Here is a 9,270-nt window from a genome sequence, read left to right on the forward strand (position 1 = left end):
ATTATACTTTCATCCTCAAACTGGAATCATATTTCCTCCAATGGGGCTTCTCCAGCTTTGAGCATAGCCTATTAACAAGGCGAACTTGGTTCCTTGCAGTACAGAGACAATGCTGGGTTGGAGGTAGAGCTCCAGGTGTTGTAGCCAGGAAGCAGAGATGATGATCAAGCTATTGGACGAACCCTGGATTTTGCTTTTGTCACCAAACAAACAAGCATCCACAGAGCCTTAAGTAAAGCTCACAGTATCAGTTCTGAATGCTGTTTTCACGATTAATACCCTCCCTAACATCTATAATTGGAGGGCACATTTCATTTCTCAAGGAGAAATTCCTTTTCTGTATGACTAGAGATATATGGGATGCATATTGGTAAGATATGTATTAAGATGTATTAAGATATGTAAGCATATTATTAAGTGGCTCTTGATTTTTCTATCTTTTTAGTTGAAGGTGTGATTTCTCTATTTCTCTGACCATTAACCATTTTATTACTACAGAGAGGGATAGGAAGAGAAAAGGAATGTGGAATTTATCAGTGATGGGTCATTTAATACCTTCTTAAGTATGTCAATGAATTTTAAAAATATATTTTTCTTAAGTAGAATCTGAAGCTTCTTGAGGGGAGGTTAAATGTTGTCTGTTTCATATTCATCCATCACAGTAATTCTCAGTCTTGGCTGCAGACTAGAAACAGGGAAAACCTTTGATCCTATCAGTGTTCAGGCCCCACTGCAGACCAAGTAAGTGGGCCTCCCTGGGTGAGGTGCGGACATGAGTGGAGTCCTCAAAGCTCAGGTGATTCTAACACTCAGGCAGGGTGGAGAGTTAGCAAACACTAACTTATTGCCTTATGTAAACTAGGTGTCATTGCTGTTTTAATGAACTGCTAAATCATTTTAATCACCACACACTTCACATGAAAACAGCAAACCTTCATAGATAATGCAGCTTTTCGGTAATAAATTATCATTAACCTACTCCATGGTTAATTGGATAAAGCTTTTGTTGAAAACAAGCAAACCAAAAAAAGCCACTAAATTCTTTGTATCTCTATTTCACGCCTCTTGGAAAAGGTCCCTGAGACAACATGGTTGAAATCCCATGAGATGCCTGGAGCTATGGGACATGCTCCTGCACTTCTAACTGTAATAATTTTTTTTTTTTTTAAGAAAAGGGCACAAAATGAAAATGAAGGAGCTTTCTTTGATAGGGCACTTCTTAGAGTGGTCAGAATATGATCAAAGAACATTCTGTCATGATCAAAATTGTAACAATATAGTTTAAAGAGATATTAGTTAAAAATAGTTGAAACCGATTTGTATGTATGTCCGATACTATCTTTGGCATAATAGATGTATAAAAAAAGTGCAAAGCAATGTTCCTGCTTTTTGTTCATTTATGAACTCCCAGAGACTCACCTTGGTTTCCTCACCTGAAAGAGGAAAATATAGAACCACAAGTTGACCGTGAGCAACAAATAACATAATGGAAGAAAAACTGATTTGTAGGTTGCAACACAATACTCCAGTCTGTTGTACTTTTCCTATTATTTGCTCTATTAACCTGAAGTTTCATATGCAAATGAATATTTCTAGGAAATAATGTAAATATGATCATGAATGAGAACTTTTGGTAAGGAATTACTAAGTACTTAACTTCTTTTTTTTTTAAGATTTTATTTATTATTTGACAGAGACATAGAGAGCACAGATAGGCAGAGCGGCAGGCAAAGGGAGAGGGAGAAGCAGACTCCCCACTGAGCAAGGAGCCCCCCGTGGGGCTCCATCCCAGGACCCCAGGATCATGACCTGAGCCCAACACAAACACTTAACCAACTGAGCCACCCAGGCGTCCCTAAGTATTCAACTTCTTGTTTAATGCTTTACCTGATCTCATTAAACCATCACTGCAACCCAGTGAAGAGAATACAGTTACTATTTTCCTTTTTATGGATTTGGAAACCGAGGCTTATCAGTTCCAAGCCTCCCAGCAATTTCAAGTGAAGATTTCCTTCAAATCTGAAAATACTTAAATTCTTTTTGCAGAGACTGGTCTAAAAATCCATACTGATTTGCTTCTTTTTATTTTCTCAGATATTTTCATCTCAGATGCAACTCCATTTGCATGTGGATGCACAGTCAATACACAAAACCGAGAGAAATGAATAGGAAGCTTCCTTTGTCTCCCAGAGCAATATGCCTCAGACCTGCTAGATTCTAGCTCAAGGAGACAAGTGTTCTCTCCATGGCCTTTCCTTAAACTGCACCAGACTCTTTTTTTTTTTTTTTTTAAGATTTTATTTATTTATTTGACAGAGAGAGACACAGCGAGAGAGGGAACACAAGAAGGGGAAGTGGGAGAGGGAGAAGCAGGCTTCCCGCCGAGCAGGGAGCCCGATGTGGGGCTCGATCCCAGGACCCTGGAATCATGACCTGAGCCGAAGGCAGACGCTTAACGACTGAGCCACCCAGGCGCCCCATGCACCAGACTCTTAAAAATGAACTAAATGCCTTCTTTTTATATATTGATTATGTGATACACGTGTCATTTCCATTTAAAAAATAAACTCTAGGTGTAGGGCTTCCTAATTCTCCAAAAGGTTTCAACTCATTTTCTTCTTATATTTCATTTTGGGTGGAAGTATGGGGACATGGGAAAGATTATGTTAGAGGATGGGGCTGTTTGCAATTGTACTACAGAGGTAAGTCTCAGGGGAGCCGAGAGGGGGAAGAAGGAGGAGGTCTGAGTGTGGTTCTGACATATCTGCCAGGTGACCAGACCCATGTTAGAGTAGGGAGTGAATTTTGTCCAGACCCAGCGAGGCATGCAGCTCAACAGATAAGCATACGCCGTGTGCTCTCTCCTTTACAGTGCCATCCTTGACTTGTCTTTTTCCCCCAAATACGACCGATCTTAATGACACCTTATCACTCTACAAAATTGGCAATCCATTGGCCTGTGTCTCAGGTGCAAGGTATGAGAGAATCCACTGTGAAAAGCAAGAGAAATAAATTCATCTTGATGCTGACCAGGACCTTAGTTTTGGTTTCCTTTTGGCTTATATTTTATTTTAGCTACATTATCAAAACTTCTAAGGAATGCAGACTTTCACCTTTTAACTTCCAAACTCAAAGTATCAGTACCAGGAATGGTTTCAGTAGACTTCCACAGTTTGTCGAGAATATCATGAAAATTAGTTTGCTTAAGTTTGCAAAAGCTTTGAGGACAGGAAGGAGGATAAAACGATGATATTTGTTCAGTCTTTTCATATATCCTCTGTTGAAACCATACGAGGGCTCAGGGGATTTGTTGGCAAGAAGCAGTATTGCAAGTGGTCGATTTATTGACATCGAGGGCAGCAATATGAAACAGTCAAGGGCTGCACACTTTCTCCAGCATGAAGTCCAAACAGAGATCTGACTATGTCTGTTTATCTGAAATGTTTTCCTAAGTGATTCATTGCTTTGAGTTTGTAAAGAACTGGGGTTTGGCTTGGAGGGTGTAAGTATTTGGGGGGGGCGGAATATCCACCGCATGGAAGCAAAACAGAGAATTCTGCTAAGCACTACAAACCATCACAAGCAATATTAATTTCGTCTTTCGATTGCGCCATGGGTACGGGCCTTCCAAAATGCAAATGTCCTCAGATGTACTGTGATTAGCTTCAACCCTGTCTGTCTTCTGCACAAACGCTTGGAGTCTGCTGGCTCTCAGCCCACGTCTTGACATCCTGAGTTTGAGACATTTGCATCACATCAGTTTGGTACAACCGAGTCTTCTGCTTCCCGTGTGTAGGGGTCAGTACATGTACCACTGAATTCCATTAAAAGTCACTGCATTCGGGTGGGGAAAACCTAGTTTCCAGCTCTGAGCCTGTCATCTCCCGAACTTGTGACTTCGGATAAGTACCTTAACTTCTCTAGAGTTTAACAGTCCTCTTAGTAAAGTATAAGGAGTAAGGTTTCCTCCCATGGGTGAGGCTCCCTTGAGACCACGTGAAAAGCCCTTTGGAAATGCCAAGTGCTGCCTGTTAGTTGGCCACCCTCTTACACCTCCACCCCTGTCTCTGGCCACTTAGCAGCCTTGGGGGAGCTTGTCTGTGGCAAAGCTAAATACCACATTTTCCACATGGCCTGACCTCCGGGCAACAATTAAGATTTGTTGAGCTTTTTCATCATATTCCTCTTCTTTTCCAGAATCTTGGATTTCAGCAGAAAATGCCTTGACTAAGACTTTAGCTGACAGGCTGGAAATCTGAGCAGGAAAGATTATGTGAACAAACCATATGAAAACACACAAATTTCTTCAAGGTGAATTAGAACATTTTATGCTTCTAAAGTTTCTATGTGTTCTTTTCTTTCCCTTTTTTTATCCTCTTTTTTCCAAAAAAAAGTTTTTAAAAATATTAAAATTTTTTTATATATAAGAAATTAAAATGAATAAAGATATAGAAAATAAAAATATAAACATCCATGAAACCACCATGCAGCTTAATAAAAAGAATGTTACCAGTGTGTTAGAAGCCCCCCCCAACCCCAGAATGCTTCTTCCCAGTCATACTCTCTTGTTTTCCCTCTTAGAGTTAACCACTACCCTAAATGTTATAGTAATTGCTTTCTTGCTCTGCTTTATAGTTTTGCTTGCCCAGCAGTGCATCTCCAAATAAAATCATTTAGTGCTGATGATTATTTTCAGGATTTTCTATAAAGGGAATCATAGTATACATACATTCCTCTTGTCTTGCTTTTTTTGTTTATTTGAGACAGAGAGAATGAGAGACAGAGAGCATGAGAGGGAGGAGGGTCAGAGGGAGAAGCAGACTCCCTGCCGAGCAGGGAGCCCGATGCGGGACTCGATCCCGGGACTCCAGGATCATGACCTGAGCCGCAGGCAGTCGCTTAACCAACTGAGCCACCCAGGCGCCCTTGTCTTGCTTTTTTTGATTCAACATTATTTTTCAAAAAGTTATTCGGTTAGCTGCATGCAGTTATAGTTTATGAACAAACATTCACTGTAGAATAACATTCCATTTGTGAGTATACTGCACATTGCATGTATCGATATCCTGTCTATGGACATTTGGATTTTTTCCGGTTTGTGCCTACTAGGAATGATGATGTTTCTAGAAGTTCCTGCATGTGTGCTCATGTGCAACGGTTTCTTGCCTTTGTAGTGGCCATGCTCAGTCAAAGGCTGTGCACATCTTCAGGTTTACAAGATAGTATCAGTCGGTCTTCTAAAATAGTTCTACCAGGGCGCCTGGGTGGCTCAGTTGGTTAAGCGACTGCCTTCGGCTCAGGTCATGATCCTGGAGTCCCGGGATCGAGTCCCGTATCGGGCTCCCTGCTCGGCAGGGAGCCTGCTTCTCCCTCTGACCCTCCCCCCTCTCATGTGCTCTCTGTCTCTCTCATTCTCTCTGTCTCAAATAAATAAATAAAATCTTTTAAAAAAAATAAATAAATAAAAATAAAATAGTTCTACCAATTGGCAATCCTACCAGCTTTTGTCTTTTCTCTACATACGATCAGTTGGACTTTTGCTTTTACTTTAAGGGAAACTTATGAAAAATTCCTGATTCTAATATCAGTGCCTTGTTTCTCTGACATAGCCTTGGGTCTGGTCTAAATTAAATATTGTTGGTGATCTGGATGGGTTTAGGGGATTGGCCAGTGCCTCCCTTTCCTAGGGCTGCCATAACAAATTACTACAGACTGGGTGGCTGAGAACATCAGGAATTTATTCTCTCGCAGTTCTTACGGCCATAAGTCCAAAGCCAAGGGGTCAGCAGGGCCATGGTCTGTTTCAAGACTTTAGGGACCAATCTTGCCTTGCTTCTTCCTAGCTGCTGCTGTCTCTGGGCAATCCTCGGCCTGCCATGGTTTATAGCAATATGATTCCAGTCTCTGCCCCTCTCTTCACATGGTTCCTTTCCTCTGTTTCCTCTCCTCTTATAAAGATACCAACCATTGAATATAGGCTCTAAATATAGGCTCATCAAGATGTCCATCCACAGATGAATGGATAAAGAAGATGTGGTATATATATACAATGGAATATTATGCAGCCATCAAAAAGAATGAGATCTTGCCATTTGCAACGACGTGGATGGAACTGGAGGGTGTTATGCTGAGCGAAATAAGTCAATCAGAGAAAGACATGTATCATATATGACCTCACTGATATGAGGAATTCTTAATCTCAGGAAACAAACTGAGGGTTGCTGGAGTGGGGGGTGGGGTGGGAGGGGTGGGGGGCTGGGTGATAGACACTGGGGAGGGTATGTGCTATGGTGAGCACTGTGAATGGTCCAGGACTGTTGAATCACAGATCTGTACCTCTGAAACAAATAATGCAATATATGTTAAGAAAAAAAAAAAAGATAGCAGGAGAGGAAGAATGAAGGGGGGTAGTCAGAGGGGGAGATGAACCATGAGAGACGATGGACTCTGAAAAACAAACTGAGGGTTCTAGAGGGGAGGAGGGTGGGAGGATGCGTTGGCCTGGTGATGGGTATTAAAGAGGGCACGTTCTGCATGGAGCACTGGGTGTTATGCACAAACAGTGAATCACGGAACACTACATCAAAAACTAATGATGTAATGTATGGTGATTAACATAACAATAAAAATTAAAAAAAATAAATATAAGCTCATCACTCTAAATCCAGGATGATTTTATCTCAAGGTGCTTAACTAATTACATCTGCAAAAACCCAATTTCCAAATAAGTTCCCATTCCCACATATTGGGGGTAAGGACGTCAACATATCTTTCTGGAGGACACAGTTCAAACCATATGGCTGCACTGAGGGAGGGGGAGAAGAGGAGGGGGAAATTATTAGCTTGTGAAACAATTACTATACACACTATATAATTTTTGATTGCTTAAGATGTTAGCATTTCCCACAGGAGAGAGTTTAAAGGCTGCCCACTCAAAATAACATCCCTGCTTTAAAAAGAATCATCCTTTGATCCTAGTAGGTTGCTTTTACAGACAAGCAAATAGTTGAAAGAAATAGGTTTGGGTTCTGTGGAGCTCACCTATGGTATGTGTACCCCAACTTTGCTCCTGAGTCCTCTACTGAACCTCACGATCCAGACAACAGAGGGGGCATCCAGAAGTTGTCGAGAAAGGAGCCATTTTCCCAAGAGACACTGATTTTGTGTGAGATGAATTCCTAGTTTTCAGTACGCTGAAAACAAAAGTTTCTGAAAGTGACAGCTCATCTTGTCTCCATAAGATTTTCCTTTCACTAAAAGCCTTGGTCTGCATTCATTTATGATTTGACAGGGCTCATCTCACTGCCAGAGAAAAGGGCATTTCATGGTTGCAAGAGTGGAGCCAAAAGCTCCACCGAACCCAACCTTGCCCTTCTGCAGCCACAATGCCCGCATTACACCATTAGAGAAAGTTCTCACTGTGGGTTCCACTAATGAGCATGAGAGCATCCTGCTGAAATTCAAAGGTCTCAAATGCAGGGCCGGGAAAAAGGCATTAAACAATTTTCAGACATCACTTCTTGAAACATTAGGTTAACAGATAACATCTAATAATTTACTTGGCAGGCTTCTAAGGTGTTAACCTCAGACCCCATAGCTTTACTGGGGATGGGGAGCATAAGGAGGAGTTAAGGAAGAATTGGATCAAAGGATACAACTTGATCAGATAACATTTTCCATTAGGGACGTCAGAACCTTTGAAGACATCAGAGTCAGAGCTGGTAAGTTTCCATCTCTTTAGAACCCAGGGTATCATTCTCTCCCTTGCCTTTGTTCCTGATATTTACCAGCTAGCCCCAACTCTTGGCTCCCACACCTTACTCCAACTCTAATGTTATTTTTCTCTCAATCCTTGGTGACTTCTCTCCCAAACAACAGTTAAGTGACTGAAAAACAACAATTTTGTTGCAGTATAATTTGTGCACAATAAGCCACATACATTTAATAAATAAAATTACTTGAGTTTGGTATCCATACACACCCAAGAAACATCATCACAATTGAGATATAGAACACTTTTGTCACCCCCTCTGCCCCTAAATTTCGCACCCTTTTAAAAATCCATTCTACCCCTTACCTTTGGCACCAGGAAACCACTGGTCCACTTTCCATCATTATAAATTAGTTTGCCTTTTCTAAATTTTATACAAATGAAAAATGATTTGCTTTTTTGTTTCTTTCAACTGACATGATAATTCTAGGATTCATCTATTTTGTCACATAAATCAGTAGTTTGATCTTTTTTTATTGCTGAGCCGTATTTCTTTGTATGGGTATATCACAGTTTATCCATTCATCTATTTGACAACATTTGGGATCCCCCATCCCCACACACACAGTGTTTTGCTATCATGTAAAAGTCTCCTATGACCATACATGTACAACTTTTGTGTGACGATATGTTTTCATTTCTCTTGAGCAAATACCTAAGAGTAGAATGGCTGGATTTTATAGTAGGTATATGTTTAGTTGCTAAAGAAGTTGCTAAACATTATAAGAAGTTGCTAAACAGTTTTCCAAATTGATTTTATCATTTTATGTTCGCAACAAACAGTATAAAAATTCCAGTTGCTTCATATTCTTACCTATATTTGATTTTAGTAGTCCTTTTAATTTGGGTTATTTCAATGGATATGTAGTGTGTCTCATTATAATTTTAGTTTTTGTTTCCCAGATGACTTAAAATGTTGAATACTTTTTCATATACTTAACCGGCTGTCATATGTTCTTTTCTGAAGAGTTTCTTCAAATCGTTTGGTCAATTATTAGGTAGGTTGTTTGCCTTATTATTGAGTTGTCATATGTCTTTATGTATTTCAAATAAAGTTCTGTATTAAATCTACGTATTAAAAATATGTTCTTCCATTTTGTGGCTTGTTTTTGTTTTTATAGTGATGTCTTTCAAAGAGCAAACATTTTTAATCTGATAAAATTTATGAATTTTTAAAATTTATGGTTTGTGTTTTCTATGTTCTGTCTAAAAATATTTGCTTATCTCAGGGATACAAAGATTTTTATTCTAACTTTTTTTTTTTAAGTTTTATAGTAAAGGAGTGCCTAGGTGGCTTAGTCAGTTAAGTGTCTGACAATCTTGGTTTCAGCTCAGGTCCATGATCTCAAGGTCATGAGATTGAGCCCCGTGTTGGACTCCACACTGAGCGGGGAGTCTGCTTGTCGCTCTCCCTCCGCTCCTCCCCCTCCTTGCATGCGCTCCCGCTCTCTAAAATAAATAAATAAATAAATAAATAAATAAATAAATAAATAAATAAA

Source organism: Mirounga leonina, unplaced genomic scaffold (genome assembly GCF_011800145.1).
Source record: "Mirounga leonina isolate KUSES-001 unplaced genomic scaffold, KU_Mleo_1.0 Mir_151, whole genome shotgun sequence".
Taxonomy (NCBI): domain Eukaryota; kingdom Metazoa; phylum Chordata; class Mammalia; order Carnivora; family Phocidae; genus Mirounga; species Mirounga leonina.